The sequence below is a fragment of the Physeter macrocephalus genome, chromosome 14 (genome assembly GCF_002837175.3).
Source record: "Physeter macrocephalus isolate SW-GA chromosome 14, ASM283717v5, whole genome shotgun sequence".
NCBI classification, from domain to species: Eukaryota; Metazoa; Chordata; class Mammalia; order Artiodactyla; family Physeteridae; genus Physeter; species Physeter macrocephalus.
In genome coordinates this window covers 72302691-72320244 of record NC_041227.1, presented here as the reverse complement: position 1 = coordinate 72320244, position 17554 = coordinate 72302691, and the positions used below count along the sequence as shown (strand labels likewise).

Below are 17554 nucleotides of genomic sequence, written 5' to 3'. Positions count from 1 at the left end.
CCATTATTGATTGCTTTATTTGTGTATTATCTACTTGGAGAATATTCCCCGTGTCTTTCTTACTAGTCATAAGCTCCAGGAGGCTAGAACGCTGTCAGCCCTGCTCGCCATTGTGTCCTCCACACCTAACTCAGCTCCTAAGTAGAGCAGGTGCTTAACACACGTCTGCTAAGTGAGCAAATGAGCTGGATAATAATGCCCTTAAGGTCAGAAATTGTGCCTGAAACTTCCTTGACCCCGTCACCCGCCTAGCACGCTGGAAGTATTTTGCAGATGCTGCTTTATTGGATTTATGGTAAAATAATTAAATGAAGCAGTGTGAATTCCCCTTTTTGTACCCAGATTGCCTCCTTCCCCTAAAGATCAAGTAGTTTTACTTCAGAAGTAAAACTACTTTTACTACAGTGCCTCCAAACTGACATGTCAAGGAATCCAATTCATTTCCTTATTTTCTTTGTACCTTCTGATATCATGTCCAGGCATTGCTGAGAGAGATCCCTCCAGTTCTTGGTCTCTCCCTATAGAGAAGTTTCATTACATATTCTGAAAGGAATATTCATTGAATATTCCCAGAAGAGAGCATTGAAACTTCAGAGAAATACAGAGACCTGCCAGTTATTTTCTAGCACAGTGCTGAAGGACAAAGAAATAGAGTTAAAGAATATTACTGCTAAAAAGGACTCATTTGACTTTGTCAAATGCTAAGGTCTTCATCTGACAAAGGAAGGAACTGGGGGTCAGAATGGATATGGTCTGAGGCCTTATTAAAAGGCGTCTGTTCTGACCCTCTGCCCTAAGTCAGTTTACCTGTCCATTCACCAGGGACAGGGATCCTCCCCAGCAGTTCATGGCCATGGTCTTGCATTTTTGTGCTTTGCTCTTGTTCAAGTCCAGCTTTGCATCCTTTGGTCTTTCTCTCCTTTGTCTAGTTCTCTGCTTATCTCTTCAACTTGGCAAAGTTCAGCATCTCTGGTTTTCACCACTGGTGTTCCCCAAAGGTAGATGACATGCCCACACTCGCTGGTTTTCTCATCCCAAGGAACTTTGAAGAGCCCCTCTGTAAGACAGCTCTCAGGTCTGGGAGCTACCCCCTCTCCAGGTGTGCCAGTTGTGAAGCTGTTTTCTCTCAGCTCCACACCCTCCCCTCTAAGCTCCGCTCTGTGATGCATGGGCTAGGACACTGCAAGCCACACTTCTGCTGCACCACTGGCTCCCTGCTAAGTGCTGCCCATGAGGACCTCGGGAGGTGGGATGAGAGGCTGGAGGTGGAAGGAGGGACCGGCCACTTCACGTCCGTGATCCCCTGGCTTCCCTTCTTCCTGTTGCTGTGAGGGTTACCCCAAGAGTGCTTCTTCACTCTGGAAGCAGCGATGCTTTTCTGAAGCAGCAACTGAATCCAGTTTGCAGTTTTCCCAGCACTTGTGGAACTAGCTTCCTTACCCCTATCTCTCCACCCCACCAAAATACCACACTGGCTGAGTAGCGTCCTTCCTCAGGGGTCTGAGGTTCACCTCCACAGTGCCCCTCCCCCAAGCCTCTAAGTTTGAATATTTCCACCCTCTTCCTTGTGTTCCCAGCCTGAGGTGGCGGCAATATTTATTTATTTGCATTGCCATGCCTGCAGTATTCTCCATGCCATTTTAGTCGCCTAGTGAACCCCTCGTGTTCAATTCTTTCTGCTTATCCTGCTAATGATCTAGCTGTACTACCTATACTAGCCCTCTGGGGTAGGAACCATCAACATCTCCATTTTACGTTAGCAAAACAAGACCCAGTGGCAGTGGTCGAATTTGACCTGGCTCCCAGGTGTAGATCCCTCTCTTTCACCATCAGCTATGCTACCACTTGGGTGGGATCCATTGGTCACGGAAGGCATCCATGGGGTGGGTGGTCTGGGACTGGGCCCTGCATCCCATGTAGCATGTGGACAGGTATTAGGTGCAGGGCGGCTCCACCTTCTGTCAAATGTGTTCCCAGGTGGCCACACTTGGGGCCTATTCCAGGCGGCAACAAATTCCAATTGGTTCAAAAAACATTTGGCAGAAGACCGTGGGGTCCAGTGCTATTTATGAGAATGGTTTAATGGCAGAACATGCAGCTGCAGCAGATAGATGTCGACGGGGCCTCTCCAGAGTGTTCCACTCTGTTTTCCTTTGTCTTTGAATAAATTCAGAGGGTGCCACGTGTGAGCCTGGATGGATGGTTTTGAACCACAGCTAATTAAAAGCAGGCACTTACCTGAGAGTTAACTATAAAGGAAAAGTAAAATCACTGGACAAATTCCTCATTGATCTGGGCTGTTACCTCCTGGAACAGGACTTTTGGCCAGGGTGCAAATGCAGCTAGTGAGCCCTTAGGTATGGAGTCCGTGATGGAAATGAGACGCACAGTATCTTGATCCCTCCATCCCCACATGGGTCTGCCAAATAACCCTGCTTCACTTGGCCATGCAGGTCAAGGGTTGAGGGGCCTTCTTTCCTGGCTGTGAACCTTAGCATCCATGGAGAAAGTTTGGTCCAAGCCCACAGGGGACTTCCTGGAACCAGAGATGCTCCCTCTCAAGACCAGGCGTCCGCAGCTGATTCTGCATAGGTGGCCCTGGACCTCCAGGGAGATACAGCCTCTCGGACGTAAGAAGGCCTCTGGAAACTGGGATGCCTCCGAGAGAAACACATCTTTTTCTCTTGTGGTTGAAGCCAGCCTGCTCCTCACCACCTTACTTTTGCATATGAAAGGCCTGGTAATTACTACTTTCATCCTTAAAGCATGCAAGTGACATGCAAAATTAGCACTTGAGAGGATCCACTTTTAGACCTTGTTGTAAAGCAAAACTTATTATTTGAAGATAAATCAATTTCTGTTGCCTGTATTTGCAGTTTCCCCCAGATGGCTAATTACCAAAGATAAATGTGTATAAACACAAGCCTTATCCCTCTCCATCCATCTTCCCTGCCTGCCTGTTTATCCAGAGGTTAATAATCACAATCCTGTAGTGTATTGCCATAGTAATGGCTTTGATGGGCCCGACAAGTTTACGACCTTTTATTACAAACAGAAGGACATGCATTTCAAGAAAGGAAGGTCATTTTAGAGATGAATGTGCAGATGACTAGCCTCTCTGAAACTGAGCCAAAGGAAAAAGAAAACAGAAAACAAAATATAAGAGGGGGAAAAAAACCCCCCACACAACTGCACAAAACAAACGGCATAAATGTCACGGAAATCAGTTTACAGCAAAATTAAATAAGGTTCATGCAAGCATTAATTTTCATATTTTCTGTTTATGCCCAGTTAGAATCATTCCCAGGCTTTGATTTATGAGAGAGTAAGACTAGGCATGATCATTCAGACACTCACCAAATTCAGTTAAGGGCTGGAACTTCCATTCAGATGGGACTGACTTCCTCTCTGGTCAAAAGGGTAGGGGGAAAGTGATTTGTCTCTATAGAGTGGCTTAGGATTGAAGGTCAGATCGTGTTTTGCCCTCCCTCCTTCCTTCCCTCCCTCCCTCCCTTCCTTCCTTCCTTCCTTCCTTCCTTCCTTCCTCCTGATCATAATACACACTCATTATAACAATGAAATAACACAGAGAAATAAAATCTGCCCCTTCTCCCATCTCCCATCCAAGTTTTAGGAAACGACCGTGCTAAGAGATGACTAATTTTAAAAAGATATAGCTCTGATGCGTGCAAAATAATACTCTAAGCCATTTACAAATGTTAACTCATTTTTTCCCTCATAAAACCCCTCTGGAGATACTATTATTGTCCCTATTTTACAGGTGAGAAAACAGGAACCCAGAGAGATAACTAATACACCATAGTATCTTAGTCCGGTCAGGCTGCCCTAACAAAATACCATAGGCTGGGTGATTTATAAACAACAGAAATTTTATTTGTCACAGTTCTGGAGGCTAGGAGTCCAAGATCAGGGTGCTGGCAGACTTGGTGACTGGTGAGAATGCATTTCCTGACTCAAAGAGGGCTACATTCTCATCAGCAGAAGAGTCAAGGGGTCTCTTCTAAAAGGGGACTAACCCCAGCTATGAGGGGTCAGCCCTCATGACCTAATCACCTCCCAAAGGCCTCACCTCCTTCACACTGGAAGTGAGGATCCCAACATACAAATTTGGGGGGGACACAACATTCACACCTTAGCAAGGAGGAAATCAGCTGTCCATTTGTAGGTGTCCTAGGCTTGTTCTCTTAGCTGAGATGCCATCCTGATCTACAGCCATACCACAGTGTCAGCTAAAGCCAGGCACCCTCTTGCGCTGGTGAGTCGTTGGAGGAGGTGGACTGGCTTATGTTCCGCCCAGTTCTTGGCGCTGCATCAAAGACAAGTTGTCCCAGACAGAGTTCAAAGGTCAAGGAAGACTTCATCCAAGACTATTGCAATAGGGGAGAGAGATTGAACTCAATGCCAAATGTAACGAGGGCAGCTGGGGACTTACAGACAACAGGCAGGTGCCAGAAGCAGTGGATGGAGAATTACTAAGAGGAAACTTAGTAATAAGAATGGGGGGATTCTGGCTAAACTGTTTTAGCAGGATTCTTGCTGAACTGGGCTCAGCAGGCCAAGGAAGGTAGGCCAAGAATGAGAAGAGAGCTCAGAGGAGTTTGACTGAAGTTTGGTCAAGGAGGGAGTCCTTCTCAGTTGCCTCTTTGAGTCTCAGAAACACACAAAGACAGAACTATATCCAGGCACACAGCTCTATCCCATGCCTTTTGTAAATGCATCTTGTATGTGCTGTGTCTGCCTGAGTATGTTTCACTGCTGTTCTCATTCTGAACTTTCTCAAAACCTCTGGGTTTCAGCTTCTAGTATGAACCTGCCCTGAGCATTGAATCCAATAGTACAGGATAATTGAATTCCAGTTTTCCTAATTTCTTGCTTCTTCCTCTCTGAATGTTCCTTACTGAACTATATCCCAGCTCAAGTCAAACCTTAAACTAACTTTCCAATTGTATTCCATTTCTATGAGATTTAAAGACTAAACTAGAGTCACACTCACTGTCCTTATATCTGTACATGATTGAAAGTTTGATTTGTGTCCATTCATTCATTCCTTCATTTTTTAGCAAACTTTTGTTTCCTGTTGTATTAGTCACGGTTCTCCAGAGAAACAGAACCAATAGGATGGATGGATGGATGGATGGATGTGTAGATAGATAGATAGACAGATAGATAGATAGGTTTATTATAAGGAACGGGCTCACACAATCATGGAGGCTGACAGGTCCTAAGGTCTGCAGTTGGTTGACTGGAGACCCAGGAGAGCTGATAGTGTAGTTCCAGTCTGCCCTGATCTTGAGGCCAGGATCTGCCCAGAAAGACCCAGAAAGAACCAACGTCTTGAGGCAGTCAGGCAGGACTAGTTCCCTCTTATTTGTGGAGGCCAGGGGTAGGGGGTGTCAGCCTTTTTGTTCTGTTCAGGCCCTCAAATGATTGGATGAGCCCCACCCACACTGGGCAGGGCCATCTGCTTTACTCAAAATCCCCTGACTCAAGGGTTAGTCTCTTCCAGAAACACCCTCACAGACATACCCAGAATAATTCTTGACCAAATGTCAGGGCATCCTGAGGCCCAGCCAAGCTGATGCATAAAATGAACCATCACACCTGTCTCCTCAGTGCTACGATCCATGTGAGAAGCAAGAGACGTGAGACAAATAGCACATCCCCTCCACTTTGGAGGGACCCCCAGTCTGGCCAACACAAGCTTGCAAGCAACGTGCTAATTACTCCAAAAGGTGAAGGGGAACGCTTTCAGGGTTTGGAGGAGGGGAAGGGTATCACAGAAGAATCACTAATGGGCAGGGAGGCACAACTGAGAGTTACATGCTCTGAATGTTTATGTTGTTTGTGTGTGGTGGGTTGCCTACTTCTTTTAGGCTTTAGGGTGAGCCCACAAAGGGAGGGATTTGAATGGTTCCAAAAAAGCTTCTCCTTCTTATGACCTTCTCTCAGGAACCCCCTGAAGGCTTTTTTTTTTTTTTTTTTTTGCGGCACCGCGGGCCTCTCACTGTTGTGGCCTCTCCCGCTGCGGAGCACAGGCTCCGGACGCGCAGGCTCAGCGGCCACGGCTCACGGGCCCAGCGGCTCCGCGGCATGTGGGATCTTCCCGGACCGGGGCACGAACCCGTGTCGTCTGCATCGGCAGGTGGACTCTCAACCACTGCGCCACCAGGGAAGCCCTGAAGGCTTTTGAATACCTAAGACCCCTGTTTGGGTTCCCCTTCCTTCTTTCCTGCCTATAAACTGGCAGCCTGCCTTCCCCTCTTATTCTATCTCTGGGAAGCCTTACAGTCAGAAGAGGGTTAATTCCAATTGTTAAGAAGCAGGGGATTTAAAAGGTTGCCCTGGCTGGCCCTTCTGTCTCTCCTTTTCTTCTTTCCTAGAAATGCATATCACCTTCTCTACAGCTAAGCTAAAGTCTTTTTCGTAGAGTATACTGACCCTTATCCCCTGATTTTTCCTCACTTAAAGCGAAGATGATCTGGAGATAGTCTCGATATCCAGGAAGTTTGCTTGTTTATTTGCCTTTGCATGTTTCAGCACCTTATAATTAGGACCTAGAAAGAAAATGACCCCTTTCCCTACTTGATAAAATTTGTGTAACTTAGTTGCTCATTTTATTTGGACATGTAGATGCCATTCATTAAGGGAGATCACAAATAGTTTTAAGATAATGCAATTATTTAGAGCTTGTTAACTCATGTCGTGGATTATAAGATACCAAAGTCCTCTGGAAGGAGATCAGAACGCAGGATGAGACCCTTGGAGAGGCACATCAAGGCATCTCCTGCCACTATATTCTGCTTCACTTGCTAATATCGTTCTTTATTACAGGGTGGAGTTTCTATGGTGACGTAGGTACAGCACAGGGATAGGACTTTTTTTCCAGTTGTCTCTTGTAACCAACCATCACAACCTTTAGTGGCTATAACAACAACAACATGTGTTTTGCTTAGGAATCTACTATGTATGCAAAGGCTTGGCAGGGATAGCTCATTTCTGTTCCACTTGGTGTCTTCCTCCGGTGGCTGGAAGGTTGAGGGTTGGGATCCCCAGAAAGCTTTGCTCACTCACCTGCTGATGGCTGATGGTGATGTCGTCTGGGACCTTCCCTGGGCTGTGGGCTGTGCACCTATACACGGCCTCTAGATAAAGGCTTCCTCAAAACATGATAGCTTGATTTCACCAATAAATGTCCTGAGAGAAAGAGAGTCAGGTGGAAACTGTATTGGCCCTTTGAATCTAGCCTGGGAGGTCACATGGTATCAGCTCTGCTGCATTTTATGTGTTAGACATACACAGCCTGTGTTCAGGGGAGAGAAGTTAGAGGCACATCAAAGACTTTGCAAACGTATTTTAAAACCACCACAAGCTTTATCTGTAGAATCTTGGTGAACATTTCCTCCTCTGATCTGATTCAGGCTGAAGATGTTGCATTGTCTGTTCCCACACTTCCAAATAGCACCAGAGTAATAAGAATGATGCCTGAGACTGTGCCAGCAGGGCTGTTCTTTGCCATCATGGGGTGACCTTGAAGTACTAGGGGGACTCCAAATATTAAGGGGGAGCCCTGGTACCTGTATGGTCACCTCTTGATGCTCCCTGTTTCCCAAGCATGGATGCAGAGGGGAATTCAGCTCCTCCAGCCTGCCTTCCTTGCTGGCCCTGAGAACAAGCCACAGGCTCTTCCTGACTGGATGGTTTTGCAACCAATCACTGTGAGCCTCAGAGGAGGCATAAACAACACACCCAGGGAAGTCACAAGGCTCTAGAATTTTAGAGCACCCATGGGCGGTGGACTGTAGCTTGATTTCCTCCCAGGTTGTGAAGGACTACGTCTGCCTTGTGACGCTACCGTCCACTTTCCTCTGGTTGGTCTCACTTCTAACCATGTGTCAGCAAGGCCTTAAGTAGGCACTTTGACACTTTCAGAAAATTCAGCTCAGGTCTCCCCCGGGAAAGCAGTCTTGGGCCCGACCCAGCGGTGATCCTCTGGGACATTTCCACATCATGGCACCCTGCTCCCTGACTGAAATTTCCCCACTAAAGAGCCATTCTTTCAGCCCTTAAAGGCTTCTCAGTATCCAAGGGCCCCTCGTTAAGAAGCACCATCCCTTGGAATAGGACCCATCTTAGACCTTCAGGCAGCTAAGGGAATTAGTTGTCAAGCAGCTGAAGGCAAGGCCTGGGACCATAATCAATGGGTTTGTAGGAGAAACCGGCTTCTGCAAAGCACCTGGACAGAGCTGGCAGGGCAGCCAGAGCTCCAGAGACCCGTGGCCCTCGGACCACCACCTTCCTGAAGCGGTTCTCATTGATTTGCAGCATCAAAGGCAGAGGCAGTGAATGGCTCATGCCACAGCTCTTGTCAGCGCTGGGTCCCAGGTAGGGACATCCTGCCCTGTGGAGGCTCAGCGTCCCAAAGGCCACGGGTTCCTAAACAGGTAGAATGGCTCTGAGGCCTTTGGTTGGATCTTGGGCTCCTAGGGCTCCCAAATCCATGCGTGTCTCTCCTGGGCTTGGGACCAGCCACCCACAGGCTCTCAGAGCTGCAGTGCCCCCACTCCCACCATGCTGCTCCAGGTCCCCTTGCTGGACCTGAGCCTCATCCGTTCCCTCTCGGATACCAGTCTTGGCTCAAATCTGTTTGCTTGGAGCCCAGATCACTACCTGGCTCTTTTGTCTCCATTCATTCCAGAGATTTAAATCTTTTTACCCCCCAGTCACTGCTGGGCATCTGGCTTCAAAGCTTGAGTCCCAAGTCTTTACAACTTTTAGTATCGTCAATGTCTTAAAACTCCTTTGCCAGCCCCCACTCACTTGATCAGTGCCCCTTGGATGCCCATCCCAGCTGAATCATGCCTGAATCGAGCTCTCTGCCCCAGTTTACTGTAAAATGGGGGAAATTTTTTTATAAAGTAGCTACTTTATAAAATTGTGATGGGGACTAATTAATTCACATAAAGTACCTAACACAGTATCTGACATACAGAACGGGCTTCATAAACGTTAGATTAGCACAGTTATTGATTGTGTTGTTGACTCCAGATTCCAGCCCTACACTGTCAACTCTCCAGACTCCAAGCCTACAATCCAGGCGAATTCCCTCTGTTTGTAGCTGCTCTGTCTTGAGGTCCTCTCCTTCTTCTCTGGGTTTGCATTGCTGGGTGTGTGCCTGCAGGTGTCAAGGCTGTGTTGGCTCAAATTTCAACTGAACAGAACCCTAGCAACCCCATGCCACCGCCGTCCAGCTCCTCCCATTCTTGAGAAACTGGGGATGCTCTCAGAAGGGCAGCCCTGAGCTCATGTGCAGATGATGTACTATGTGAGATGGTGGAAGTGACATTGCTAACGAGGGGAATCAACTGCTCCGACCAGAGCCGGAATCTAAGGGAGGAAATGACAGGGAGGTCAGTGAATATACGGTCTTGACCGAAGTCCTGCTAGAGACCAGTCTTGGCTGGAAAATTGAGCTGTGATTATTACAAAGAGTCAGAATGATAGCTTCAGTCATGATGCTTCAGGAACTCCATAAAGAGCAGCCCAGACAATTTCGACATTAAGTGTTTAGAGAGAGAAGGATGGTTTGTAAAGGAGGGTCTTGTTATTCCCTGAAAAGCTACTATGAAGATGTCAGGTGTATGGAAATAACAGATGGAAAAGGCATGCTGAGATCATTACTCTGAACTCTAAGTGCCATTATTGACAAGCACAGCCCACATCGCTGGGCAAATAGATACGCCTGGGAGTAGGAGGGAGGTACATAAACAAAGAAAAGCAGAAACCAGATATTTCAAAACATCAGGGGGTGGAGAGTCACTGCATTAGGATTATGGCATTCTTCAAAGCAAAATAAAGGAAAAAATAAAGGTTTGGGTGAGAGTGTGAGCAAGGAAGATCCCATGAAAAGTTAATGAACTGACTACTTTGTTTTCATTGATAGGCAATGCAGTAGTTCTTGATATTGGGGGGATCACTTTGAAAATCTGATGAAAGCTTTGACCTCTCCTACTAAAAATTGCCTTTACTAAAGCACAATCAGTTTTTGGTAAACAGTATGAGAATTATCAATGGGCTTCCCAACGGTGGCTCAAACAATAGTTTCTTCTCTGATGGAAAGAGATATGGAGATAGCCAACATTCAGACCCTGGACTTCTTACCCAGGATACTTCAAGGGATGCCATGGACACAGGCTCTCTGCTATGGACACAATGTCTCAGCCCCAGACTCTGCCTTGTCCTTTCCTGATAAGATGTGCCGGTGGGGTACAGCCTTCCTTGAATCCCTCTTCCTTGAGCACTTGACTAAAATCAGGCTAAGTGCCCTCTTTAGTTCTTGCCCTAGCTCTTGAATCAATGGGGGTACTATCAGAACTGGGGGGGGCATTTTTTCTTGGGACAAGACCGTTTCACAAATTGCATGATGTTTTATATCTTGGCCTCTAAGCACTAACCACCAGTTAGAACCCTTTCCCACCCCTTCCCATGCCATTCAAGAGCCTGTAGGGTAGGTAATTGGAAAAGCTGCTCCAGAGATTGGTGTTTAGACATAATCAATCACTGGGTGGAAGGCATGGGGTCTCATCACATATATCCACTCAGAGCTTCCGATAGAAAACCATGATACTGCATGAGTCTACCCAGTTTAGGCAGTTTTAGGCAAGTTTAGGCACCGTTTAGGCACAGTCTCTGTAAAGTAAGCTAAGAAAATCTAAATGAAGGATCTAGAATAAATGATATTGAGTGGATTAATATTGACTTAAGCGGCAGAACTTGGATTAGACTAGGTTCCCTTGCTCTTTGTTCAGTGCTCTTCCCACCGTATCCAGTCCTTGGTTCTGGGGCCAGGGAAGTGAAGAGATTATCTTCAGGAATCCCTTAACCAAAAGGGCAGGTGATTTGAAACTTCTGTTTTGAGACCAGTTAAGAGAGAGAAATTCCGGTTGATTGCGCATTTGTCTTTCACCAGGGCCGGGCTGTCCCCGAGCAATGCTAAGTGAACATTCAGCAGCGTCTACAAGATGACACACATATGCTGAAAGGTAGGCATTAAAGACCTCTGACAGCATTCGAAGAGGGTCACACAGTCTCCCAAGAGTGATAAGAGCAGGAACAAATGTGAACCAAAGATCAAACATCAGCCTGCTACATAAGACAAGGCTGGGACGGGACCCGGGGCAGTCTCAGAGGGGAAGAGGGTCAAGATCAGTGCTCTGAAACAGGAGCGTGACTGATCTCCAAGATAAACAGATGGACCGATCACAGCCTCATTTAGATGCTACTTTGAGATGATGGCCGCTAGGGTTTTGGATTCTCTTCTATAAGTAGTTTGTAGCTTTGCCAGAATATAAGTAGAGTGTATTGAGACTTCCAGCTTGAAGGGACTTAAAAGACTTGATAGCCCAATTTCATTACTTTCTTTATCAGAAAAAAACCACTACCCAGAGAGATTAATTAACTTGCCTAAGGCGACAGAGGTAAGTTAGTAACAGAACAGGATGGGAAGTCATACCTCTTTCACTCAATTATGCATTTATTCTACAGACATTGAATACTTTCTGTGCCCTGACCCTGGGCTGCTTGAACCCAATGGACTATGGAGTTGGGCAGGGGCACACTGCTTGTTCTGTGGAGGTTCTCAGTCACCTGGGCAAAGAGACCCATGAACAAATTACGAAAGGACGGAATAGTCCGTATAATATCAAAGCATTTCCACGAAGCTAAATAATATACATAAAATGCGGAGAGCCACTGGCTACTCCTGGGGTGTTAAAGAATTTGTGGAGGTCTTGTCCTGTATGCTGGTCCCCATCTACATCAGACCATCCCTGGAGGAAAGCAGCATATTTAACTTTTCAGCATCAACCCTTGCCATGTCCAGAACCGGCCCTCAACATGGCAGCAGGCGCATTGACAGTTTTAGGTCCGAAGCGGTTCGAGGGTGGAATTGCTCCTGTCAACGTGTGTACCTGACTACCCACCTTTGGCATGACTTAGAATGACCCAAGTGCAGAGAAATGTATTAGAGGAAGAGAGGGGAACCTCATGGTACTCCTCGCAGGAAGTATCCACAGACTTTGTCTCTGTGCCTCTCCTTTCTCTCCCCCCTCCCCATTCCAGGCTATGATATGGGCTTCTCTTTGTGTATCTACCTCTTCCCCTTCTCTCTTTGGCTTGTGTTTTTAGGCTTATTTGTCATCATGCATATGATCCAGTCAAGTCAGCTACTACTTCTGAGATTATATGACCGTGGAGGTGTCTACTGCTGTTTAGTTTGCTTATAGGTTCTGTGCTAAAGAGAGAGAGAGAGCAAATTCAACTGGCTCAACTTGGATCAGCTGCCCACCCCTCTTCCAGTCAACTGTGGTCAGGGGAGGGTGGGAGGGTGGTCAACACTTGTTGCCAAGGACACTTAGTCCTTCTGCATCATCAATGGCTGTGAATCATCAATTAGCCCTGAAGTGGCATGGTCTGGGCAGGTAACCTAAACATGTCCACTGACCATTGACTCTATATCATAGCCGTCATCTACATCTACCAGATTTGAGGAGACTTCTGACTCAATTTTTCTGTTTTCATTCAAGCTTTTCCTTGTAGTGAAGTTCAGCTCCATATTGATTGTTCAGTGTATTCGTCTGCTCAGGCTGCCACAACAGAATACCACAGACTAGTTGGCTCAGACAGTAGATATTTATTTTATCCCAGTTCTGAAGGCCAGAAGTCTAAGATCAAGGTGCCGGGAGGTTTGGTTTCTGGTGGGGTCTCTCTTCCTGCCTTATTGATGGCCTTACATGGCCTTTTCCCTATGTGTATGTGCTCCTGGCATCTCCTCCTCTTCTTACAAGGGTACCAGAACTGCTGCATCAGGGTGCCACTCTTATGACCTGATTTCATCTTAGCTACCTCCTCTGAAGCCCTATCTCCAAGTACAGTCACATTGGCAGTTAGGCTTCAACATATGGATTTTGAGGGGATACAATTCAATCTATAACACCCAGCAGCCCTCTTTTAACTGGGAACCCTCCCTGCAGCTGGGGTTCCTTGTTCTTGGGATCTCACTTTATGTTCTGGGTCTTTTCTTCTAATGGGGTCACAAAAGCCATGATAAAACTTTGACCAGTACTAAATCAGGCAAAATTAACCCAGGCTGTTAGGAGAGTGGTTATCCTTGGAAGTCAGTGACCAGAAGAAGGGGTGAAGAGGGCTTCTGAGAAGATATTTCTGGATCTGGGTGGGGTTACACTGCTGTGTTCAGATTGTGAAAATTCATCCATCTGTATACTGATAACATGTGTCTTGCTTCTCTGCGTATGTTTGTTCCAATTATCCAGCACTGTGAAACAAATCACTCCAACACTTGGTAGGCTTAAAGCAACAATAACATTATTTTTTTTTCACGAATCTACAATTTGGGCAGGGCTTGGCAGGGATAACTCGTCTTTGCCCCATTTGGTGTCAGCTGGGGAAGCTGGAAGTCTGGGTTCTGAGATCACCTGAAGGCTTACTCACTCCCATGACTTGAAATTGATGGTAGCTGTCAGGTGAAACCTTAGCTGGGACCATCAGCTGGAATACCCACGTGGGCCCCCCCCCACCATGTGGCCTGGGCTTCCTCAACACTCCCACGGTGAGCATAGAGTCCGGTGGAAGCCATGTTGCCTTTTATCCCCTAGTCTTTGATGAGTGCTGTCACTCACTATGCATTTTGCCTGTCGAAGCAGCCGCAAAGCCTCATCCAGTTTCAAGGTGAGGAGAAACAGACTCCGTTTCCAGAGGCGGAACGGTAAAATTCCGAAACAGTTATTTGGGACGAAATATATTGCTGTAGCAAATTTTGAAAAAAATCCATTCTGCTGATTGTTGTACTTTTAATAAAAAGTTAAAAAAAAAAAAAAACAACTTTAGGTACAATAAAATTGGGTGGAAAAAAATCCCCAGATAGTTTGAGAGAAATAAGCTGAGGTAAATAACAAACCAGGTCACCATCAAGAGGTCTAAAGTCATAATCCATATCTTAATCCACTCTTGATCCTCTAAAGAGCTTCTATCCTTGCAAAAATCTTTCACTTGTAACCATCTTATGTAGAGAGAAAGAATAAACAAAACGGCACCAGCAACCCACACTGTGGTGGTAGGCAGGTTATTACACGGGGCTGGTTGAGGCTTGTGTATTTATTCCCAGTCATTTGTAATCATAATGGAAAAGAAGAACATCATCTACCAAATAGGAGGTTGCAGTGCACAGGAAATGGAGCGTGAAAAGGATTTGTGCTGTGATGTAGAGATTAGGAAGAACAGCCCATGTGACTTAATAAATGGGATGCAAATACAGTACATTCAAGTGTAACTTCAGTGCAACTTCAAAGGATTTGGTTATGTGAAGAAATACAAATTCTCTGAAGCAATACTAAATACTGATTTTTTTTTTTTTTCCCCCAGAATGGGGCATGATTCCATTGGAATGATTTGAAAAGCTTTTCAGTTCCAAGGTGATGCCAGAGTTCATTCCCTTTGAAACAATCTGATGTTCTTTCTCTAGCCATCACCTTCTCTTGTGACTCTAGGTCACACCCAAACATACATTCGTCCATCCTTACCCCAAGGTGTCACCTGAAACCATCCATCTATGCATTTTGGCTTAAAACCTCTGGCCCTCCATCCCTGTTCTCAGAAATTTTCTCTGGCCCTCTTGGTGTCATTACCAGCTTATCTGTGCTTCAGGCACCCAGCATCTTACCTCCTGACTTTCTCCATTTCATTACTTACGTCCTGCCTCAACCCAGCCCTTGAGCTTGAAAGCAGATTTAATTTTCTCCATTTTGTCTCTCTTAAACATGGGTCTCTTTTGCCCTAGGCTTTCTTATCCCTGGCTACTTTAAAGAATGATTTCATCTATTCAGGGACTGATACTTTGACCCCATCCTAACATCATTTGGAGAGGTCAACAGGTCTAATACAGGAAAGCAGACACCATCTGGGTTTGCAGCTGCCAAAACTGATGGTGGAAAGGGTGGAGGATGCGGCTCAGAGAGCGTGGAAGCCACTCAGGACAAATGCCCATTGAAATTTTCACCAGCACCTCAGGATATTGTTAAAGATAAAAAATTTGAAATTGAATTTTAATGATTTGCAGAAAAAAGCAGGATGTAGACCCCCCAAGGACACTACATGTCCCCCTCAAGCTTATGCCCAGACCTTAACCCAGCTCCTCTCTTCCCCAGAGATAAACCTCCTTCTACCTCAATACAGGTGTTGAGTCATGTCTGATTTTATATATTCACTGCAACATCCCCAATGGCCAGTTTCTATATTATCAATTCATATTTACTAAATGAATGAAAAATGATCTCAGTTATCATTAAATTATTCAGATCTCCAAATTAGATACTCTCAGAAAAAAGTAAGTGTTGCCAAACTGGATTTATATTTCGAGTGTATTTCTTTTTCCAGCGGTGACTCCAGGCAACCATTTGGTACTGTCAGCATGAATGAAAATTATGCAGGGTTTCTCAAGGGCAGGGTGATAAGGCACATCAGCACACCATCCAGACTGAGTCCATCTGGGTCCATCGCCCTCATCCCTCAGCAGCACCTCCTCTTCTTACTCTCTGCAAAGGAAGCCAGTAATGTTTGTGGTTGAGTTGAGTGAAAGCTATTTTCCCGTTTCCCTAAGGCGGCTGTTTCCTTAAGATCCAGAGGGTGATGAATCCTCAGAGTGTCCTCATCCCAGCACAAGCACACCCAAGCTCAGAATAGGTCTCTTCTTCTAAAGAAGAGCAAGCATTTGCACTTGACTTTTCTCTTCCTTCTTTTGGAGGAGCTCGGTATGTATTTTCTAACCGACCCTGAGTCGACTGCTTCTCTGCTAGCATTTCACTAATACTGTGTTGACCTGTCTTTAAGAGCTTTTCCACTTCAAAAGCATAGAGATATATTTGAGAACAGGGTTCAGGATGGCCTTTCAATGGGTATATAAGATAGCATTGTTAATGAATGTCAGTTAAAAACCTAACAATATACACTTTTATCTTTGAGTTCTTGGGGAAATTTTGAGAAAGCATATCTGCATGAACAGTCCAAAGTCTTTGGAAAGAACCACAATTTAATTAATTCCTCAGATATTTATTGAGATCACGTAAAGGGGGAGCCATGTGGAGTCTTAATCTTGTCTTGCTCAGCTGTGAAAGGAGGATAATGACACCCACCTGGTCAGGGTGTGGATTAAACAGATGATAAGGGGAAGGTGCCTGGTGCAGAGTAAGGGCTCAGTAATGGCCTATGTTCTCCTGGAGCTTCAAGAAGATTCCAGTCTAGCAAGGAGACTCCAAATAAGCTACGCCATAAGACAAAATATGGGAAATACCATAAGAGAGGGCTAAATGCTGCGTCGTGGGAGATCAGAGGTAAGGCAGGCTCCTGGTGCATCAGAGACCCCCTTCGTGGCCGAGGTAGCATTTGCTCTGCGTGTTGGGGGATGGTACCATTTCCATGCACAGGCACGTAGGTGGCTCATGTGTACAAGATTCCAGACCGCATACATGGAACAGGTGATTCAATGGGAGCCTGCAGATATCCTGAGCTACATGGGCATATGCCACGGATGGTGAAATTCAATGCGCCCTAAGGACTGAGGAGTTTCTGAGGGAACTTTTATCCCAGGAGGGAAAAGAGTGAGGCATGGAAAGCCCAAACAGCCCAAGGGGAACAGTGATACGATCACAACCATATGCTAAGGAAGGTCAACTTGCAGCAACTCTAAGGCATAGTTGCCGGGAGAGACTGAGGGTTAGGAAGGCGGTAAGGAAGATATTGAGAAACAGCAGATCAGGGGTAATGAAGACTTCGACTAGAGCTGTAGCCGAGGAACTTGGAGGAGGGCACTAGAGGCTGCAGAATTTCTGTGTAGGAGGAGCTTGGCGTTGGCAGTCAGCTTGGAGGAGAGCATGTGACTATCCATCAGACTCTTTCCTGCCACATTTCTCTTAAAAGTCCTGAGATAGTGGGGCCACACAAAGGAAAGGGCCAGAATTCCTGAGTCATTGCTTAAAGAGGACTGCACTGGAGCACTGACAATCCTCAGCAATCTTTGGGTGAAATAAATACAGAACCTTTATCTTCTTTTTTTTTTTTTTTTTTTTTTTTTTTTTGTGGTACGCGGGCCTCTCACTGCCGCGGTCCCTCCCGTTGCGGAGCACAGGCTCCGGACGCGCAGGCTCAGCGGCCATGGCTCACGGGCCCAGCCGCTCCGCGGCACGTGGGATCTTCCCGGACCGGGGCACGAACCCGCTTCCTCTGCATCGGCAGGTGGATTCTCAACTACTGCGCCACCAGGGAAGCCCAGAACCTTTATCTTTTAAGCCCCTGAGATGTGGAGATTTGTTTGTTACCGCTGCCAAGATTAGCTCATTCTGACTAAGGCACTCTAAGAAGACAATAGGTGGTGAAAGCCAAGAGGTGAGAGAGAAAGCTCTGGAGTAGAGAGGGAAAACTTTATAATAAGCTAGGGAATTGAAAGCTAAGAAGGTTTAGACAAATA

At 46.0% G+C, this 17554-nt stretch overlaps 1 long non-coding RNA gene across 8 annotated transcripts in view; it reads left to right on the top strand.

The window, feature by feature from the left end:
• The window catches only part of LOC102984234 (uncharacterized), a 550122-nt gene that overhangs the window by 400339 nt on the left and 132229 nt on the right, over positions 1-17554 (top strand). Inside the window, exon 7 of one of the 8 annotated variants that reach the window (XR_008619294.1) lies at positions 10988-11060. The exons of the other annotated variants lie outside the window; for them this stretch is intronic. This is a non-coding gene — a long non-coding RNA (uncharacterized lncRNA). The remainder of the gene's footprint in view (positions 1-10987; positions 11061-17554) is intronic. 8 annotated transcript variants of the gene reach the window in all.